The following is a 20,995-nucleotide window of genomic DNA, read 5'->3' as shown; positions in this document are numbered from 1 at the left end:
TAAGGCGATTCCTAACATTATTATTAAGGTTACCATGTACTTCAGGTGACAACAGGTTTATTTGCAGTTCAATTATTTATAGATAAACCACGCAGAACTCTTTGCCAACCAAGCTTAAGACAACACTAAGTTATAAAAGCAGGCTGGTCTGAATTTTAAAGTGCCCCACAGAGAATTGTGTCTCTCTTATCTAATAGCTATGCTTCTAACGTAAGCACCTCCTAGAAGAGGTCAGATTGCACAATGAAAGCATACAAGAACTGCATACCCTATTGCTATAAGATTTTTACATAGAATTTGAGAAGGTTTTTTTTTGTTTTGTTTTGCAAAATGTTTCCTTGCTTTATACTGCTAACCTGTTGTTATTTTTTTGAAAATCTGTCCATATATCAAACTAGAAGAACATGTGAGAGCTGAGCTCTTCAGAACACTGAGCATCCTGCCAGATCTCTTCTGAAAATGCAGACCAAGAACCCCAAGCAACCTCGAATTTTTAGTCTAGAAATAAAATGGTATTCACAGAAGTTTAATTTTGAAGAGAAGTTATAAATGTGAGAACTTATGAAATTAGATGGTTTTCTTCATGCTGAGTTTTCTTCTAATTCTCACAGTTGCACCTTTTGGCAGAAGCCATGCGGATTGCCAGTGGTATTTTGTTTATGAGTAACAGGAACCAAAACTGCAGAACAACTTCAAATTGAAGAAGCCTCTGTGGAAGTAAGCAGTTATCTCGGAAGAATTATTTCATGCAAAGGTAATAAATCTAGCAAACAGAGAAGAAAAATAAAACAATAAATGAGCCATGAGCACATGAAGCAATAAAAATTTAGCTGAACTGCCATCTAAGGCAGAAAAAGAACTAATTATTGTGCATGAGAAAAAACACTCTTAGAAGAGCTTCATCTGCCGATGGATGGAAAGAACATTTAGGCTTGCTATGCAGAGACTCACTTTGCTGGTGATGCACAGCTAGGTTGGAACTCTGCATTCTGTCACAGTGTTTTCAGATGCTCTTCAAGCTGCTGCTCCATACTTTCATTTTCCCAGACTCTGTCCTGTCTGTTACAATTGAATATGCAACTTCTACATACAGTTGGCATGAAGTGGCATGGTAATACCACACACAGCAACGTGTTACAGAAAGCGCACTAGAAGAGGAAATTAAATGATCAGCAGTAAGTTCTAGTAACAAAAAGGAAAGCTTAGTAATACCACTGTCATCAGTCATAAGTGGCAGCAAATTTAAAATCTTTACCTTGGACAATGAAAAGTAGCAACTTCACTTATGCTCCAGAACAGTTGTTTTAGGTATTACAGTGCAGACAGTACAAGAAGTACTTGCTGAAATACTTAAAGGAGACAGCACAGTGCTAAAGATGAGCATTAGTCTTGACTGAATTTCACACTGATCATTAATTTAAATTGAACCCCAATTCTTATTTTTAATTGGTGCTTTATGATGCAGTAATATATAATGTTGATTGAGCTTTATGCAGAGATTATTTAGATTCTCCACCTGCTTTCTAGAAGCTAGTTGGTATAGAGCTTCTGAAAACCACCTATTTGCAATCTGGATGATGCACTGAAAATCAAATTAGTAATGGCTGTAGTATAAAATTTCTCAGAAATATATTCTATTAGACTGAGAATGAGAGATCTTCCTTCTTTCATTTTAAATAAAAGTTTGTGACATGGACTGAGAGACTTCCTAGTGAAAGTAAGAGAGTTTTGTCAATAGATGAACATCACTGAAAGCAAAACAGTAACATGATTACTCGATGACAAAGGTAGTTCTCCTGCTAAAAATTTACCAGCGGGATTTCCTATTTTCTGCAAGAAAAGCCACAATGACTTTCCTTCTTCTACTAATTCTACTACAGTGAAATAGGGCGAGACAGATATCAAACAACTGAACCTGTGCCTGGCATTCACATTTAATGGAACAAACACACCATTTGAGAACATTAGGAAAATGTGAAACTACGGACATTTATGAAAGAAATGACTGAGAATTGGTCTGAGCTTAGAAGAGTTCATCAAAGGAAAATCAATAACACTGAAGAGTGTGTAAATCCGGCAGCAAAGCAGAATCTAGGAAGCAACTCAAAAAGGAAGAATGTAACCTGGAAAAAAGGTACATATTTTAGGGATGATTATTCTTTGGAAGACATTTTACACCTTCTCTCCCCCATCACACAAAATCTCCCACTTCCCCCCCCCCCCCCCCGTGATGTCTTCAAATCAGAATCAGATGTTTCCATGGATGATGAGCTCAGTAATATCAGTGTGAGCAAAATAAAATACAAGGGTACACAGTGTAAAATACAATAACCTCTGATATACATGAGGCTAAATTAGATTATCTCATGATGCTATCATGCCTCAGACTAAGAAAGCTGACTCTTAAATCAACAGGAGAAAAATCTTTTTCTGAACTCACACAGTATTAGCATGTTACATTATTGCACCCAGCAGAATTCCCTTATTTAAATTTTAAATAACACTGTCCTATGATATACACAGAGATTTATAGTCAATGTTTAAGATAATGGAAGGACAAATGTCATATTCAAGAAGAGCTTTTCTGATTCCAGAGCTCCCATTCTCACATAAGCCAGAACCAAAAAGAAAATACGCAGCCTTAATACACTTGTGCTCTGAAGTATTACACCACCTAAAAATCACATAAACATTTAACACTGAGTTTATTCTACTGTCTGCTAGGTAAGAACATCTCACATCTCACACCCAAGTTAAGTAACTGTCAAATCTCTAAATGCTTCAAAAATCTATTCAATTTAAAATCTGCTTCATGTCTCAAGGCAGCTCCTTTGCTGTATTTGTTTTGGGCTGTGGGATGGGGATATTTAGTGGTGGTTTAAGATTTGTTTCTGTTTGTTTTCAACGATGGGCATTGAAAATGTTCTATTGTTGCCATTGATGAAGTATCCTCTCTATTTCATTAAAAATTAAATAAAGGCCCTGGGGGCTGAAGGAAAATGGATTTTTCATTTTTCTCCCTTTTGCTCTTGAGAATGATTTATGAAGTACAAGTGCATTCATAAACTAGATACTATACCCTGGAGAAAATAAACTAGCTATTATTCAATTGTTAGTGGTTCATATTATAAATGGCCGCCACCAATTTTACATTGTTTGTTGAAATCATTTTTATCCACATAACTCTCACTCAAACCATGAAAAATTGGATGGAAAATGCCCCATTTATCATTCAGATCAAAACCTAAACTCATGGCTCCCTTCCACAGTTACACCCAAAATTATCTTGTCATGTTTTATTCCATTCATTAAAAGTTACAAACACACTGAAATAACACACTCTTACAAAAGCTGGTCCTTGCTTGGCTGTCACATTGAAGAAGCACACCAACTCATACCATCAGTTACGTATGCCTCTCCAATTGTCCTCCTAAAATATATAACACTCACATTATTTTAAACGACCCAGAAACCATGTATGAAGGAAATATGAAGTAAAGAATAAGGATGGATCTTTAGACTAACCAAAACAGCATTTGTCAGCAAAATCAACACTGGTAGAAGAACACTTTGGCTATGTCTACAGTACAGACAAGCTGGAGTAACACAAACTTGCATTCTTGAAAAATTTTCCATGTCTCTGGAGTACATGAAAATGGCCCAGTTCTTCCTTAAACTCTTTTTCACTGTATAATTTCAGACGTAACCTACACATCAGTTAATATTTATAAGCCAACCCAAAAAGAAGCTAATAGATACCGCCACTTCATAACTGTGGTAATCTAAACAGAGATTGAATGGGGCTCTTGTTTTTGCTGCTATCTAACGTGCAGTCAAGCTAACAAAAGTCTTGGTTTTCTTTAATGGATATCAGTTTATAAAACATAAGTGAAACTACAGCTTTAATGATTTAAATCTTAATGAGAACCTACATTACCTGACAGGGCTTGACATGCACTGTCTTGCCATTTCAGCTAACACTGCTGACAGATAGCAGTTACATGTGTATTTAGAGTTCAATAAACAGCCACTGGCAGTAAAATTACAAGGAACTGCACGTAAACACAGCCTCTGCATTGCTACTTTTTCACTCATTCCCAGATGCAGAGCTAGAACTGCAGCAGAAAAGCTTTCTTACAGTTCACATTCATTGTATAGCCCTGTGTCAGAGCATCCCTGAAGTTTAAATAATGATGAGACAGAGTGCATTAAGCACTCCATTTTTTAGGAGAGAGCAATCCAGTCCCATCTTGTAAATATTTGCTGGCTCTAGGAAAACACACAAGGAGTCTGGAAGGAAAAAATGATGAGACCCAGCACAGCTTCCCAACCTGGCCCAGATCAGAGGCATTCCCATCTCTCTGACATTGGGGTTTCACCGAGAGAAAGGAAGATGACCCATCTCGGCGACCAAGGCTGAGACTTCTTGTTTGGTAAGCAGTGGAAGCACTGACACCTATGAAGAGAAGGTGATTATTTAATGTAGAGGTCTAAGGATGTTTGTTTTGCCACATCAGAGGGAAAGTTCAAATGCAATACAATTAGCTGTCTAGAGGAGTCATGTTCCGGACGGGAGTAGAAATATCAGCAAGAGCCTCTTTCCTCCTATTAACAAGACAAGTCCACTGAGAACCAATCAACCCCGCCACTGCAGAGCCTGCATGAGGATTGTTCTGCACTAATAGACTGTAAGAAAGTAAATAATGACTTTTTAGTATTCTGAAAGCTCTCTCTAAATCACAGAAGGCTCTAATAGCATAGTTGCACACTTAAAAATAATATTCACGTAACACAAGATGTTGGGAATGATTCATAGAGTAGGTTTCAAAGCCTTCCCATCCCCCTGCATCACAAAATAGCAAGAAGCTGTTACAGCAAATGATTTTTGCTTTACGAACACGATAGCTTTTGTTTAGTGCCTCACCAGTTGGCCTTTAAACAATTACGGAAATAGCAGTTTTAAACTGAGCACTAAATTCTGCTCAGTATTTTAAGAAAGCCGATGAATTTGGTAAGGATGCAAATCACACATTCCATGTGTTTATATTTCTTCTTCACTGGAAGCCTAGAACAACTCCAGACAAAAGTAATGTGGCTATTTTCACATGGATGGAAGAAGGATTCACCTTCTTCAACATCTACCTTATTGAGACCTCTTGAGAGCATCAAACTTAAGCACTGGTTTGCCAGTGTTCATTGGGAGATCATCCAAGTCCAACCTCTACAAAGCAGTTCCTACAGCAGGTTGCACAGGAAAGCACAGGTGGGTTTAAAACCTCTCCATAGGAGACTCCACAACCTTTCAGGGTCGCCTGTTCCAGTGCTCTGCTGAAGAAAAGAAACCTTTTCACATGTTCATATGGAGCTTCCTATGTTTCAGTTTGGGCCCATTGCCCCTTGCTCATTTTCTGGGCACCACAGAAAACTGCCTGGCCCCATCCACTTGACACCCATCCATTAGATATTTATATGTATTGATAAGATCCCCTCTCAGCCTTCTCTTCTCCACGCTGAACTGTTCCAGGTCTCTCAGTCTTTCCTCATGCTGGAGATGCTACAGCTGTCTGTACAATGCCCCCTCAACTTCCTGCTCCTGTTCAGGTGGCTGTAGTAAACACCTCAAAGGTGTCACCCAAATTATCCTGCCCCTTAGTTCTCACCCATTAGCTCAACACTCATTCATCACTGATCCCGAGGCAAAGCTTGATACATTCCAGTTATTCTCCCGCATAAAAAGCAACTCCACCATGTTGCCTCCCTGCCCTGTCCTTCCTAAAAAGCACATAGCCATTCGTGGCAGCATTCCTGTCACATGGACTATCCCACCAGGTCTCTGTAACTGCAGTGACACTGTAGCCCTCTAACCACACACAGACCCCTAATTGCTCCTGTTTATACTCTGTGCTGCATGTGTTGGTATAGAGGCACTTGAAAGAAGAAAAGGGAGCAGAGGATGCAGGTATAGCTAGAGGGATGTAGGAGGAGTATATCATTACTGTAGATCATTTAAGAATAATACCATGTGTCCTTTCGTATTTTGTGACTATTTAATGCATCTTTTCTCCAACTGTGAACACCTTCTCACTTTACATCATATATATAACATACGATATTTCAATATACCACTCTATACATCATATGTATCAATATAGAAGATTTTCTAAAGTACGAAAAAGACCGTTCATTACACTACATGAAATAATTAAGTTTATCAAGATAAGCATATCCATACTACCTATAACTGAAGCAATGCATTTCTTTGGGAAAGAATGGGCTATTTTAAACTGAATACTTCACGTTCTTTCAACCCACAGTTGACTTACCCCCCCCAGTTTAATTTTTCCAACAAATCTCAGCTAAGCTCGTTTGTGCTTTTGTGGGGGGGAGGCTGCATCTTTGACATGTTTCTGACACGGCACAGGAGTGATCTTCAGGAACTGTAGTTTAATGGCCTTTTTAGCTGTCTACTAACAGGACTCTGCATAGTAAATCTGCTCTGCAATTACAGAAATGCTTCATCATGGAAGAGAAAACCAACTCCTCAGGAAATAAGTTAGTGTTTCAATGAAAAAGTACTGCAGCAGAAAACTGAGAAGAGGGTCTGCTTCTGAAATCATCTGGCAGATGATATGACCTGCAGCTGAGGGCTGGAGCTACTTCCTTAAAAATCCTTTCCAACCCATTTCACGTATGCTTATTTTTACTTAAAGTTTGAAATGGACAAGTTCTTTCTCTGTGACCTGTTAGAATAACACTGAATACAAAAAAAAGAAAAAAAAAACACAATAATCTAGAAAGTACAGTTTTCCTCTGATTTTTGCAGTTACAGCATGATGTTCCAACAGACAGACACAGAACTCAGTAATTTATAGCCACAGCCCATACACTCTTTCCTGCATCCTCCTCTCCTCCCACCAGATTCAGGCACTACATTACTTTGGCATTAGACTAGTACTCCTTAAAAGCTGGCTTTCAGCCTGGATTCTGTTGGCAATTAAACCACTACATTGTGTAGATTTATACAAGCCAAACTAGACACAAATGAAAACAAAGCAAATACAAGAAAACCAATAAATCCCACTAGTTATGTAACTCAAAATATAATTGCACAATGGCTATTAAAATATTCTGCACCTCTTCCATAAGAGATAACATCTAGTACATCAATGCCTGTTTCATATATACAGGAAGCCAACAAAGCTGCAAGAGACGTGGTTTAATTACTCTGTAACTTCATTAACTTTCTTAGAAACTACACAGAGATAAATTATAAAATGCAGAATATCACATACCTCAAAAAAGGTTCATTTCTCGCAGCATTATTAAAAGCTTTTAGCATTTTTCTAAAATAACGGTAACTGTCTCAGACTCATTAGTAATTTGATGCCCTGGCCCTTGCATCACTCAGCTAACCATGCGGCACAGATAACGAAGAGGGCATACAGGGCAGGGTTGGCTGGGTCTTCTGACATCTGCCGTCCTTCTCCTCCCCAAACCAAGGAAATCCCTACAGGAGGAAAATTTTGTTCCTCATTAAGAACATCTTCATTAAAAACCACACAAGTCAAAAGCTACAGCAGCAAGGAGCCATTTTTACCCAGACAGCAGAGTACCATCCTAATGCGCTGCAGTGCCCTTCTAATTAGTCCAGCTTTGCAAGTCAGCTGCAAAGTTTTGCTCCCCAGGTTCCCTCAGAGTCTAATTAGGATTGTCATCACCCTGCTAATCAACATTAATCACCCACTAACAAAGAGGCCCCTTGGTGCTGCGGAGGGGCAGGTTTCACTGAGCTCGCCCAGCCCAGAGCTGCCCTGCATGAGCAGGTATGCCTCCGAAGGGACAAAATGCATCCACAAACTTTCCAAGGCAAAACCCCATCAGGCTCTATATAGTAACCATTTTCTGAATGGTGGTTACACAACATAATGATCCATGCTGCACCAAAATTAAATGTATACTCAAAGATTTTCTTTCTTTTCTAAAAGGAATACAAAAGACCAGGCATGGGATTTGATGAGCCACCATGCCCTATCACAGCAGCATCACTATTAAGAAATTATATTCTAACAGCATCAATAATCACAGCACTAAACCGAAATATTACAAACAGCACGAGCAGTAGTCACCATCTGAGCAATAGCTTGAAGCTGTTTGTGTGTGGATGAAGCAGTGATTGCTCAGAGCTGATGGGGCAGAGAAGCCCTGAGCAGCAGCATTGTGTCCTTGTGCATGGGCTGCCCTGGGCACTGCCTTCATGTCCCATTCACAGCTGCACGCAGTGGGGCAGGCATAGCCCGGTGGAAGAGGGAAGTGCATCTCTTTCAGAACCAGCTATCATCTAACAAGTCTGGATAGATGCGAGTATCTGAATGTGTAAGGAGGATTGTGATGGTTCTGAAGAATATTCCAGAGAGCAGGAACAGAAAATGATAAAGAGAATGCTACTGAAGAAATATGAAATTGTTTGAGAAAAGAAGCAAGGCTTCAAAGATGAAAACCTAATTGGAGAAAATAAGCAAAGAGTAAGCAGGGTAGATCAAATGAGCTAAGAGATAAAGATGAATGACATCGGGATTTTGGAAGGTGCTTTAACTGCTGGAATCTGATGCAGTAAAATCCTGTGATGGTGCAGAATCATTTGAAGAGGAAAAAATAATAATGTTGGGAATTGTGGGAATGGAAGATTTCTCATCAGATCTCTGCAAAACAATTGTCAAGCAAGGTGAAAGACAGGAGAACAAAGAAAAGACAGAGTTTACCCTTAGTATAGCATGAAAACCAAAAGGCGTAGGTATAAATAGGTAGGAAGGAAAAGCAGGTAGTACGTGAAGTCTGGAAAAGTAAAAAAAAAAAAAAAAGTGCAGCCATCAGTGGAAATCAGGAAAAAGGTAACAGAAAAAATCAGGGAAAACATGAGATAACCAATTGACCAATTCTGAGAACAAGATATGTAGCCACACATTTACTTCTGAATGGTCTCTTTCTTTCTTTTCTGTCCTTCATCTTGGTTTTAAAGTAGCCTGTCAGTACGGTCTCCAAGTGTTGGAGAACAAGCAGGACTTACACGAAAAAAACTGATTCATTTTTGGAGCCTCTCTCAATTTCTTTTTCCTAATATCTCAGAAGTTACATTCCTGCATTAAAATATATCATCAATATCTAACTAGTGACGTATTGCATCTCATCTGTCTCTTCTCTCTGTTTAATTCAGGCAGAAGCAGGGAAAACAATACCATATCAATAAGGAATATTATATCTATATGCAACCTCCATCTCCCTTCTCCATTTCATTTGTTAGAGCGAGAATTTTTGTGTTGTACTCTGCAAATACATGCACTATTATACCAAATTGATACTTTAGCCTTTTCCACATTCTCTTTAGAGTAACGCAAGTCTACTGTCTCTGCAGATACATTATGAAATGATTGATTCTGAAGAAGCATTCCCTTGTACTTTTGAATGTTTCAATAATACAAAAATAAATGGAGTTTGGAAATTTCCATCCTTTTTACTCTCTTCTCTCTCTGTGGGGAATGTGTAATTTTTTTTGTTTAAAAAAAAAAGTGATCACATTTCAACCATTACTGTTCTCACTGAAATTACAAAGCAACGCTAAATGTATCCCTTTGACAGACATATATGAGCACCTACTCACTAGTGTACTGCAAAAAAGTTAGTGATTATACCTACTGAAGTGATTGAGCCAACGACTCTAATGCAGAGAGAAAACCTTGATTAATAACAAGTGCCACTAAGAGAACAGATTGTTTTATGAGGAATGAATTGCAAAGAAAGTTGCAATACGATATGTTCTTGTTCATTGGCTGAGAACTGGTAAGGGAACAAATAAAAATAGAGATGCCTGAAGATCAGCAACTCTTTGCTAGAAAGATTTCTAAAGACCATACAAGGTGATCGATCACAAAGTAAAAACCCATTGTATTTTAAGTTTGCATGCCAATTCTGTAAATGAAATATCATACAGAATCACGGAACGGTAGAGGTTGGAAGGGACCTCTTGGTCCACCTGATCCGCTCCAACTCCTGCTCCAGCAGTGCCACCCAGAGCAGTGTGTCCAGCATCATGTACAGAAGCTTCTGACCATCTCCTAGAAGGGAGAACAGCACAGTCTCTCTGCCAGTGCTGTATCACCCATATAGTACAGGACTGCTTACTGGAGTTCGTGGGGAATGTCCTCTGTTTCAGTTAGTGCCTGTTGCCTCTTGTCTTGGCACTGGTACCCACTGAAAAGAGCCTGGCTCGGTCATCTTTGCATACTACCTTTAGGTATTTATGTTCAACAGAACTGTTCCATCTGCTTTTCCAAACAATACTGGAGCAGGTGGACTGTACACATGTGCACAACCAGTAGAAACTGATAGCCAGCAGTATGCCTGGCATCATCCCTGGCAGCAGACTAATGAAAAATCACCTGTGCTGCTACAACATGCAGCTCTGGATATGAACCTAATCAAACCATACCACTACTTCTATTTCTTATCAATTTTTCACTTGTTAGAGTGCTTAAAAGAAATCATCAGACAGAATTACTTATTTGGCGCATGTTTGTTTCAAACATTCTCAGGGGAATGTGTAGTCCTGCTTTCCTAAGAACTACAATCCCAGCCTTTTCAGCAATAGCACTAATCAGATAATGGCTTTTCTTCCTGAAAGCATCCAGATTTGCTGCTCCACAACAAATGGTTTCAGATGCAATATTTGAGTAGAGCAACTTGAGAAATTTATCTGGGGGGAGGACAGGGGACAGGGGAGAAAGAAAAAATTCAGAATGCAAATAAACAATTAGCCCTACCCTACTAAATGTTACTGTTAAAAGAGTACAATTTGTAAACCACAACTTCGTAGGGACAATGCTAGTTTATACAGGAAACAGCTGAAGTTATTGATGGAATACTGAAGAGTTTGGTAAGTAGGCTGCAAATGGCACATTTCTGATGCAATAGGCTTTGCCTCTATAGAGTACTCAAGTATTTTGGCTCTGAATAAGCAGAACACTTAAGTAAGTGTCTTAATTGTATAATTATACCAGTAAGTATAAGAGTAATTCCACTGATTTTAGTGGCGTGACGCAAATGTAAGCACATGCTGAATTCAAGTATCTTCCTGCATAGTGACCCTTAGTGTCCATCTAAGCAGGAGTGTATTCTTAATTCTGTGTTTGTAGTTACTCCTGACCTCAAACTGAAGCTTTGTATTCCGCCAACATCTCTACATTTCATTTTGAAAACAAGGTAATAGGTGTATTTTCACAGTTCTTTAAAACAGTGTTCCTTGCTGCTGTAATAAAACAGACCAGTAAGCTCAACAGAATAGGAATTGAGCAAATCCATATTGATGACACTGTATTATTAATAAATTACCTTCTGTGAACTTTCCATGAATTATTAATGCAAATACATCCTATTTTCAAGTATTATAGATACTAGATAATTTATAAATATGGGATCATTGAATTATAATTCAATCTTTTCCCCTGATCTCTCTGTATTTCCATTTCCAAATTGCTTTTAAAATGTCCATGCAGTATTATTGGCTATAGCTGTTTATATATGAATTGGAATTCTCCTACTTCACTGCACCGTTTTCAAGCCTGATACATACCTGATGCATCATGGGCACCATAAAAGGCTGCAGTTACTTATCTGGAATCTGTGATTTGCAATGAAACAGCTCCTCACACCACTCTTTCTAACAGGACAAACACATGCCCTTCTACACCAACAATGAGTTATTCCAGTCTCTTGCTCCTGGATAGGGAACGCTAACTGCACTTGAAAGAGACTGAGAAGGGAAAGGGAAAGAAATGTGGATCTGTCAAGTCCTCAAAGAACAACTTCAAATGGCAAGCAACCTTTCTTTACTTTAGAAGTTCATTTCTGCTCTCTAGCAGCTGATGGCTCCCAGGAGTTCTCCCGCCATGAGATTCCTGGTAGAGATTCTCCAAGTGCTGTGAGTAGGCAACATGAGCAGCATTGTCCTAGGGCGAAGCTGGGGGTGGCACAGCACTGAGCAACGTGTGGCAGCATGCCGATGACCAGGTGCTGTTGCTTGAACTCTGGTAAAAGCTTGAAGTTCTCCATTCCAACTTAGACAGACAGCCTGCATGCATACAGAAATCCTATGGGCAGATTCTGTGTGGGAACTGCAGGTTTTGTACATTCCAAACTAAGGGGCTGAGCGAGTGTCATGGGTCTGGATCTATGCAGTTGAAAGCTCTGCTGACACTGGGGGGTAGGATAACAAATCCCTCCAAGGATGGTTCTGGAAATGCCAGGGAGAGTAATCTCCTGACATCTAGATGGACTTCAGTTGCTGGCCCTTTCCTTCTCCACATTACAAGCAACAGGCAACTCTGCTGTCGAAATAACCAATATAGCTATCCTGAAATTTGTTGGATGTTGAAAATACAATGTAAAACCTTAAATGATGGAGTAGAAAATGCAGGAGCGCTCCAGCTTGTAAGCCTACAGAGAGCTTAATGGAAAATACTGTGCATTGGAATGATCTATTTTTATTCTAGCAAACAATTTCTCTCTCTTCTGCCTGCTGTGTTTCAGATACAAATCAAAATAAATCTGCAGTAATTAAATTAAGAGCTTACACATGCTGCTTTCATTTGTTTTCATAAAAGTTTTTTCCATATTTGATACCTCTTTAGATTTTTCAGCATGAAGGACAGTACCGCCAAGGCAACGTTGGGTTACCACAGTTCACCTTTTCCCACCTACACACTCCCTGACCTGCAGCACCTATTATTTCAAGTAGTGAGCTACTTGAGTTAAAATTAAACATAATTTTTTAAAAAAGTACTAAACCCACATTACTGTGAGATTATTACAATTGTAGTTTTAAGACTTGGAAGAATGTCTAACAAGGATTAGGATGAGATCAGTCTACTAAAATAGTTTTATCCAAATCTCTGGAGGCAGAACTTTATCGTATTATGCCAGTGTAGAGCTACATAAGAGAATCTCCAAATAAATTTTCTGGGAATGGAGGGTAGAATTCGTAGTAAAGGTTGCTGCACCCATAGAGAAGTGATAAGAATATTAATTCTGAAGTTCTATTTTCTTTGCTTTAGCTGCAAACAGAATCAAGCTATCAGTAAAGGACATTAAGCGGTTCTGTGTGGCCTTAAGCAAAGTTAATCTTGGACAGGAGCTATTTAGAGACCATATACTGTCAAGGAACAAAGAAAACACCATAGTGCTCTGCTTCACTGCCCCAACTCTAGAGTACAGTGAGGCTCAGATGTAGACAAACACTCAGCAATTTCAGCAGAAGACCTTCAAACTACCACCTTGCTGCAGGCCTGTGCAGGACTGCACCAGTGTTAAGAGGGACCTTTGAGCTCTTGTGACTAAAATGATTCGAGTTTCTCTAGTGATATGATATTTCTAGCTCTGCTGTTCACTGACAGCTTAGGAGAAGGACAATTTAGGGCTCATTTCCTATTAAGCAAGGCAGCATTCAACCCCAGTAGCATTCAGATAGACTGGGAAGCTACTGTTTGGTGGCTTGGGCTTCACTCGTGCTGGAAAACATTAACCAGTTAAGCAATAGAAAGAACAGGATGTGAACACTGTTGTGGGAGTCTAAGTGAGAGATGCCAGGCAGAAGACATTATATATTTAATCATTTATTACCTTTCTGATGCCAGCAAAATACATCAAAGAATGTACTCACACGATCCTTCTAATACTACTAAGAACACATACTATTATACCTATAGGTATAATAAATAACTACCATCTTTATCTATTCTTGAAGTCATTTCATCTGTACAATTATGGTCTATGGGAAAGAAAACAGAAATACATTAATGCTGTAAGCAACTCTGGTCCTTGGTCAGTACTGGCAGCTTTTGAATTACTCATTTTATCTTTCTTGTTACTGATTGACTGCTTTATAAAACACATTGAAAGAAGTTAGAAACATCTCTACCACATGCGTGCTTTTCCTAGACCAAACTCAGATAGATGATTAAGTTAATACATCAGTGATTTCTAAAATGAGACTTTAAAGATTGTAAAATAATTTGAATTCGTAAGGATATATTTTTCTTAAAGGACAGAACTCTGGAAGATTGCAAGTAACCGTCTCCATGGTGAATTACTAAGAAATTGCACTGCTGGAATTCAACAGCAATTTTTTTTTTTCATGTACATAATTAAAGAAGTAATGACATTTCTCTGCTTGATAGTTCAAGTTCTCTCTAAGAATTGTTTTAATTCTTTTTTCTGTGTTTTGTTGCTAGAAGTTAAAAAAGGAAGATATGAGATCACAGTTCAAAAGGTAAGGTATGGCATGTGATTTGTAGTGCCGGACACCACGAAAAATGTCACCTTTGCATTATGGATTGCTGCTGACACAAAAAAGATTTTGTTGTAGAGAAGAATATGGGATTCAGTGTACAGTTGTCTACTTTGCTACCTCAAACTCATACCAACTCTATACATATACTTTGGAATCACTACAACATGCTGCTAGTGCATTTGTAGCCTGTGATGGTGGAACAAGGTTCCAAAGTGACAAGTTAATGAGACACAAGCATCATGATTTGACACTTCCTGAAAATGGATAATTCAGTAGTTCCCATCCCACATTAGGCCATCTTGGCTAGAAGAAGTAAATATAGATTAGTTCTACATTAACATGCAAAAATCACTCTAAAATTTGAATAAAATCTACAGAATTTTAGTAAAAAATGCTGCACTTAAAATATTTGAAGCAGAACAGGGTGAAAAAGAAACAAAGAAAAAAAGGAACAGCGTGTCAAACACAGCTAAGGCTTTGCCATTTATAGTTCGAGTAGCTGGTTATCCCTCCTTGTCCTTAATTCACAATTACTTGTCTAGCTTTCTACAGCGTAGAACAGACAGTGAACACAGTCATTCTAAGAAAGTTTCTATACATTCACCAGGTGAATGCTGTCTTTAGAATGATGATTTTACTCTTGGGGGTTTCAATGAACTTACATCTCCTCTCCCATTAGAACGTTTGTTTCGCAATGATTCTTCAGACTTCTTTAAAATTTAGATCAAGTTAACAGAACGCTCTCTAAGGACCAGCGCCCTGAGCAAAGAATCAAAGCTCTCTCAAAAAGTGAACTCCAGTCCTGGCAAGCTGCAGTTCATGAGTATTTTTTGGAACAAAGCTTCATGGACCTCCAAGATGGTCCAGAGAAAACAGAGCCCAGTACTGGGAAGGTAAGTTTCCACTGCTATAGTGCAGTTGTTACTCATTTTTATCTCAGTTTGCAAGTTGCTAGGACTGAATGCTCAGGAGCTTACTGTAACACTTTATTAATGTTAGTAAATTGCTTTCACAATCTAAAACGAAAGTGAAAAGAACAGTATTGTTGCAAAGTGTTTTTCATTGATTTCCTTATGATTTCCAGCAGTCTCCTATTTCACTATAGTATTATTAATAGAGAATCTCTGATAAGAGAACCAGTAGAAATGAATGTTTAAGATCTTCAAAGTGAACCATCCACTATATGGAGGAGAACCCTCAAGCATTTCAAACAGTACTATATCTCAAATAGAAAGTGCAAGGTATGCTTTATCTTTTATAGCTTGCAAATCCAAATGCACCTTGAAAATATGAATACCTTAAAAATGCATTATAGAAATTATCCAGGAAACCACATTTCATCTTAAAGGCATGTAACACTATCAAGACTTGGCAAAGGCTGGGAAGTGTGCATGGACATATATTGCATGTTCTTATGGACTTCACAGCAGAAACCTTCCCTGACTGTACAGGCTAAAAGTAATTAATAAAGTATCAATGTAAGACATAGTTTATAAGAGTGCTACCTAATCACATACCTAGCATACCTAATAACAGAGATAAATCAAATTCTTTTGTCCATGGTATAAGGATTGTTACTATTCAATATGAACAATAAGCTGTCCCATAAGTAAAATGAATGTTTGTGGTTTTTTTGCTGTTTACAGTTGAAACTGCAAATATAATAAGCAGTAAAACACTATGCCTGGCAACCATACGTACAATAATGCTCTTTGGTCTTAAACACAAAAGCTATAACCTGAAAAGAAATGTTCCTAGCACTGCAAGATTGATCCCCTGGTTTTGATATCAAATATCAGCATCATATAAAGAAATAGGAAACATGTACCACAGGGAAGATGTTCAGTGCACAGAGGCAGGAAGGTAGTTTGATTTCCAGAGCACAACCCCAGGACAATTCCCTGCATTCAGAAATTTTCTCCTTTGTGGATTTTCCTGTCTATAAGAGGTGCAGGTTCTGACTAAAACACTTCTCTAAGCTTGGCACATTAATTAGGTCTCTTTCTTTTGTAGACTGTCTTAGAGGAGCTTACTAAGCAGCCTTCCCTTAGGGCATTTTAAAAAATCCTTTTTCTCAGCACAGCCATGTTTTTTCACTAGTATGTCAGGAACTTATTTTTTTTTCCAAACTATCTTCCCATTAATAAAAGTCATTGGGCTAAAATAATTTCATGTCAGTTAGGTCAGAAATTATTAGGGGAATGTTCTGACCTAACTGACATGAAATTATTAGGGGATAAAAACACAGACATCCCACTCACAAATACATGTTATTGTAATCAGATAAGTCTAGAAACTACAACAAAACCTTGACCATTTTCTGTATCAATAGGGGTCCCAATTAAACTGCATACACTGTCAGCATGCTTTTCATTTCAGTCACCGATTCAGTGTACAGTGTTTTAAAAACACCATCCACACTCATCAGCACAAAGTATTTAAGTGTACTTCACTAGCAGCGTATTCCACCTTTAAAGGTGGAAAAGTTGGGGTTTTAAACAACAAAATACCAGAAAATCTTTAAGGCACTAGATATCTAGCAGATAGCTATCGGCTGAAAGAATAGCTTTGAAATGTAATTATAAGGCACTTAAAGGAAGTTAAGAGCTGTAGATGGATCAAGTGCACTTTTTTCAAATCCCATCATTAATTGTTAATTTAAAGTTTGAGTATTTTTTTGGAAAATGGGCCTTGTTTATAACTTGTTTATCCTTCCATACACAGTGCTGACATGTCATTTTTTTTTAATTACACAAATGTCTTTATCCCCTTATCCTTTGCTGTCTTAGAGACCAATACAAGGAGATCTGTTTTGTAACTGCCCAATAAATGGACGATTCAGTCAAATTCAGAAAGATAAAATATCAGTCAGAATGATTTCCTGTGACTGTCCCCAGCTTTTAAGCAGAAATGGTGTCCTAGGTGGGCAAGATAGAAGACAATAGTGCTGTAAGACAGTTACAGCAAGATGGGATTCAGGAACCACAAGATTATTTGGCATTTCTCACACCACATATAGAACAATCTTCATATGTAAGAATAGTTTCTGATAGCAACTGTATAGAAAATATTTTAGAAATGCTCATAACAGTAATCTATGTTATCAGTTGTATGTGGAGGTACAACTCTCCCTCAGTGACACACATTTTAAAAATACACCTATTAAAACCAGTTTTACTTATGGCTGATCACACGCTCTGATGATGTCACGAGACTTTTTTCCAGCTACTTTGTGATATCCTTTATGCAGCTAGAAAAGCAAAATTATAAACAGTATTCTTGACTCTACACAAGGTATATGTTCAACAATCCTGAAACAAATCTGTGACATTGTGTACTGAAAAGCAGAGAAGCCAAAAGGCTTTCTAGTCTGCTGGTTTTCATACAAGGAGGTTGAGTAGCCATCAAGCCTGGTCTGCATCAGCTAGTATTAGTTTGAACGTGACCACCCATGGCAGAAATCTGACAGCTGCAGGAAGAAGGGAATGGGGAAAATGAGAGTGGGATTCCAATATTCTCATGTGTTTAATGTCAGCAGTGACTACAAAGGTAGCCGCTGCAGGCTACACTTTTCACACTCAAAAAAAGCTCATGTTTTTTCCAACCAAACCTCCCTTACCTGCTTATCCCATCATAGCCAAATCCACTCAACTACTCCTCTGCGTCACCTTTAGTTCTGCCTGCCTTGTTGGATATTACTGCAACCCTAAGTGACACAGCAAAAGACGCTTCCAGGTATTTCAGAAAGATCCATTATCAGCAACAAAGGGAATCGTAGATCTAGTTGCTGGAACGCAGAAGTCTTAATACAGCACCCAATATCACACTATACATGTTGGGAGAACATAAATCTAGACTGACTCCAAACTAAATTTGAAACAACTTCAGAAATGTAAATTACATTCGTAAGTTCAGCATCAAGATGTCAAACAATGTTGTAAAGGTCTCCACAGTACAGCGAGGTTCATTTAGCAATTCCAGTGCTGCTACTCCTATTTGTCATTTGTATCCTGTGGCTACATCTACAGTAAACCACTCAAACAAACCACCCAACCTGCAGTGTATGCACAAATATAATGGTAGTAACAGACCCTTAGTATTAAGATGCTTAACATGAACACATTTAGTTCTCAGTGAAATTTTTTAATGTCATTGATCCTGGATTTTTTTTTTTTAAAGCTACTTTCTGTTCCTTTGACAGATGTGCTATACTGCATTTTATTACTTTCTCTCCTTACCTCGTTCTTCTTTTGTTTTAGATAAGTGATGAGGCTTTCGGAAAAGATTAAGCACTGGCAGGCAAAGCAATGGCCCAAACACTGTTTTAATTGGAACTTGAAATCCTGTGGAAAAAATAAGAAATTAAACCATTAATAATTCAACTTTACTAGCAGAGTGAGTTCACATATTCTGTTGTAGGCAGCTTTTAACATATTTCTTCATATTCGATTTCAACATGTATAAATTTATTAGTCAAATCACATTAGGACTAAAATAATTACCACAAGATTTCAGTGAGGTATGCACAGTTGCTTGAAAGTGCTACTGTGACTACTTCTCATATAGAGACATAGTCCACCGATTACTAGTACTATGCCAATTTACTTAAGCTTTGAATTCAAAAAGCCTTTGTTCTGTAAAAAATCTTGCCATTATCGTATAACATTCCTAGCACTATTTTCTTATGCCACCGTAACATACTCTGTGCCCCATGAATGCTTGACAGAGTACAACCATTATACGGCAATATACTCAAACACAACCAAGACATAATGCTAAACAATTCAAGCTTCAAGACAAAAGGTAGTGAAAGAATTTCATTTCTCTTGAGACTGGCAAACACTCTAAACATAAATAACTACATAAAAGTAAACCATAAAAGCAATATTTTTTAGAAAGTCAGAGGTTATGCATTGTAGTACTGGGCAAGCAGCAACCAAATAGTCAACAAAACAAAACAACTCATCTTATGAATAACTTGGTTATTTCTGCAAATAAGACATTCTTGAATTAATAATTTTTCTTTCGGGATACACTACAAAAAATCCCAGATGCATCACAGAACACCTTTAAACATTTTCTGAGAATTTCATTTTCTGTTTTAAAAGACCATGGGCCAGATTCTTACAGGTAGTAACTGACACTGATCCAATGATTTAAGTGGACCAGCAGTAATTTGCACAAGTAGCTAATCTGGCCAAGAGAGCTGGCATTTTCTAGGTTCACATGAGATGAGGAGCCTGTTTCATTTTCTTTCTTTGGCTGTTATGGACAGTAAGTATATGTAAACTTAACTTGGGATTAAAAGCAACATTACGTACCATGACCTTAGGCACACTAGGCCACTGGAATCTAAAAGACATTTTTTAATAGGCAACTCTTCATAATTATCTGTGTTCAATTGCATATATTGCTGTTATTCAGTGCAATAAATATATCTAAAGCCTATACAAACAGTGGTGTTTGGTGTTGCTATATGATCATATGCTTCCAAGAGCTCCTTTCATAATGATAGTTTGGATGAATAGTGCATTTATTTGTTATTATTTGTTAATTGAGCCCTGCAGACAGCCAGAGGGGTTTCAAAGTCTAAATTGATGTTTACAACTGGAACGGGTGGCAATTTTTATTTCTTTTATTAAACTTTCTTTTCTAGAGAACGAATTTGCTGAAACATTTCTATAAACAATCCATTGAGAGCATTTCTCCAGACACAGAAGGAATATCAGGTCAAAATGAAGTTAAGAGAAATAGAAAGCCACCATTCAAATTTCTAGTCAGACCAGTTTTTGAGAAACCATATAAATAACATTCTTCTTTTTGAATTCTACCCAGGACCCGAATCCACATAAGTGCACGCAAAAGCAAACTTTAGTGCACAGTCAGATTACCTAGTCTATAGCAGTCTAGCGTTTCACAGAACTGATTAGCCAAAGGCAATACAACTCAGACGTGACAGCCTACTCGGAGAGCTGCTTGAAAATGAAAGCAGCTGTGATTTTGTTGCATGGCATAGAGATTAGGTTCCATGCTAACAGCACCTGTAAGGACAAGACTAGACATCTCTCTGTTATCTGCCCCGTTACATCCTCCCAGAAATCAGAAGCAGCCAACAACGTAGATGCACCAAAGAGACTGTGGAGAAGCCAAGGTAGACCAAGCACAGCTGACAAAGCATGGTTAAGCAAATCTGAGCACAGTCATTCATATTAGTCTCTGCATTATGCTCTAAAGCACTTCTGGTCATTCCTAGGTTATCAAGATCTTTTCAACTGCTGAGGTAGGTCAACCTTTCCTCACCCTGCGAAATAACAAAGGACAGACAGACGTTACTGCTTTATTAGGGGTAAAGTCAGATGATACATGTTCTAGATGAAAGCTGTCATGAGCATTGGGAATCCATTTTAACCTGAACAGAGATGGAACCAAAGCAGAGGCAGTCTAGACAACGTTTACAGTAAAAGTCCCACTACTCTTCACATAAGGACATACTTGTAGATTTCTAACATTCCATATATAGTAAGCAATTGATGCTCCACACCAGCAATTTAGCCTCACACATTTTTAGAGGTTTATTAGGCTGCTTTTTCTCCTTAAACTCAGAAACAAGCTTCAGGGGGAAAGGAGGAAGTTTCCTCCTGAAAACAATTTTTAGTC

General features: G+C 38.1%; 1 long non-coding RNA gene across 1 annotated transcript in view; it reads right to left on the bottom strand.

Annotated features, from left to right (window-relative positions):
* The window catches only part of LOC110403281, a 102,125-nt gene continuing 87,181 nt past the window's right edge, over positions 6,052–20,995 (bottom strand). The window contains exons 3-4 of the long non-coding RNA XR_002441605.1: positions 18,577–18,681; positions 6,052–7,507 (exon numbers count right to left, since the gene is read on the bottom strand). This is a non-coding gene — a long non-coding RNA (uncharacterized LOC110403281). The remainder of the gene's footprint in view (positions 7,508–18,576; positions 18,682–20,995) is intronic.

The sequence above is a fragment of the Numida meleagris genome, chromosome 8 (assembly GCF_002078875.1).
Source record: "Numida meleagris isolate 19003 breed g44 Domestic line chromosome 8, NumMel1.0, whole genome shotgun sequence".
NCBI lineage: Eukaryota > Metazoa > Chordata > Aves > Galliformes > Numididae > Numida > Numida meleagris.
This window is presented reverse-complemented; position numbering and strand designations above follow the sequence as displayed.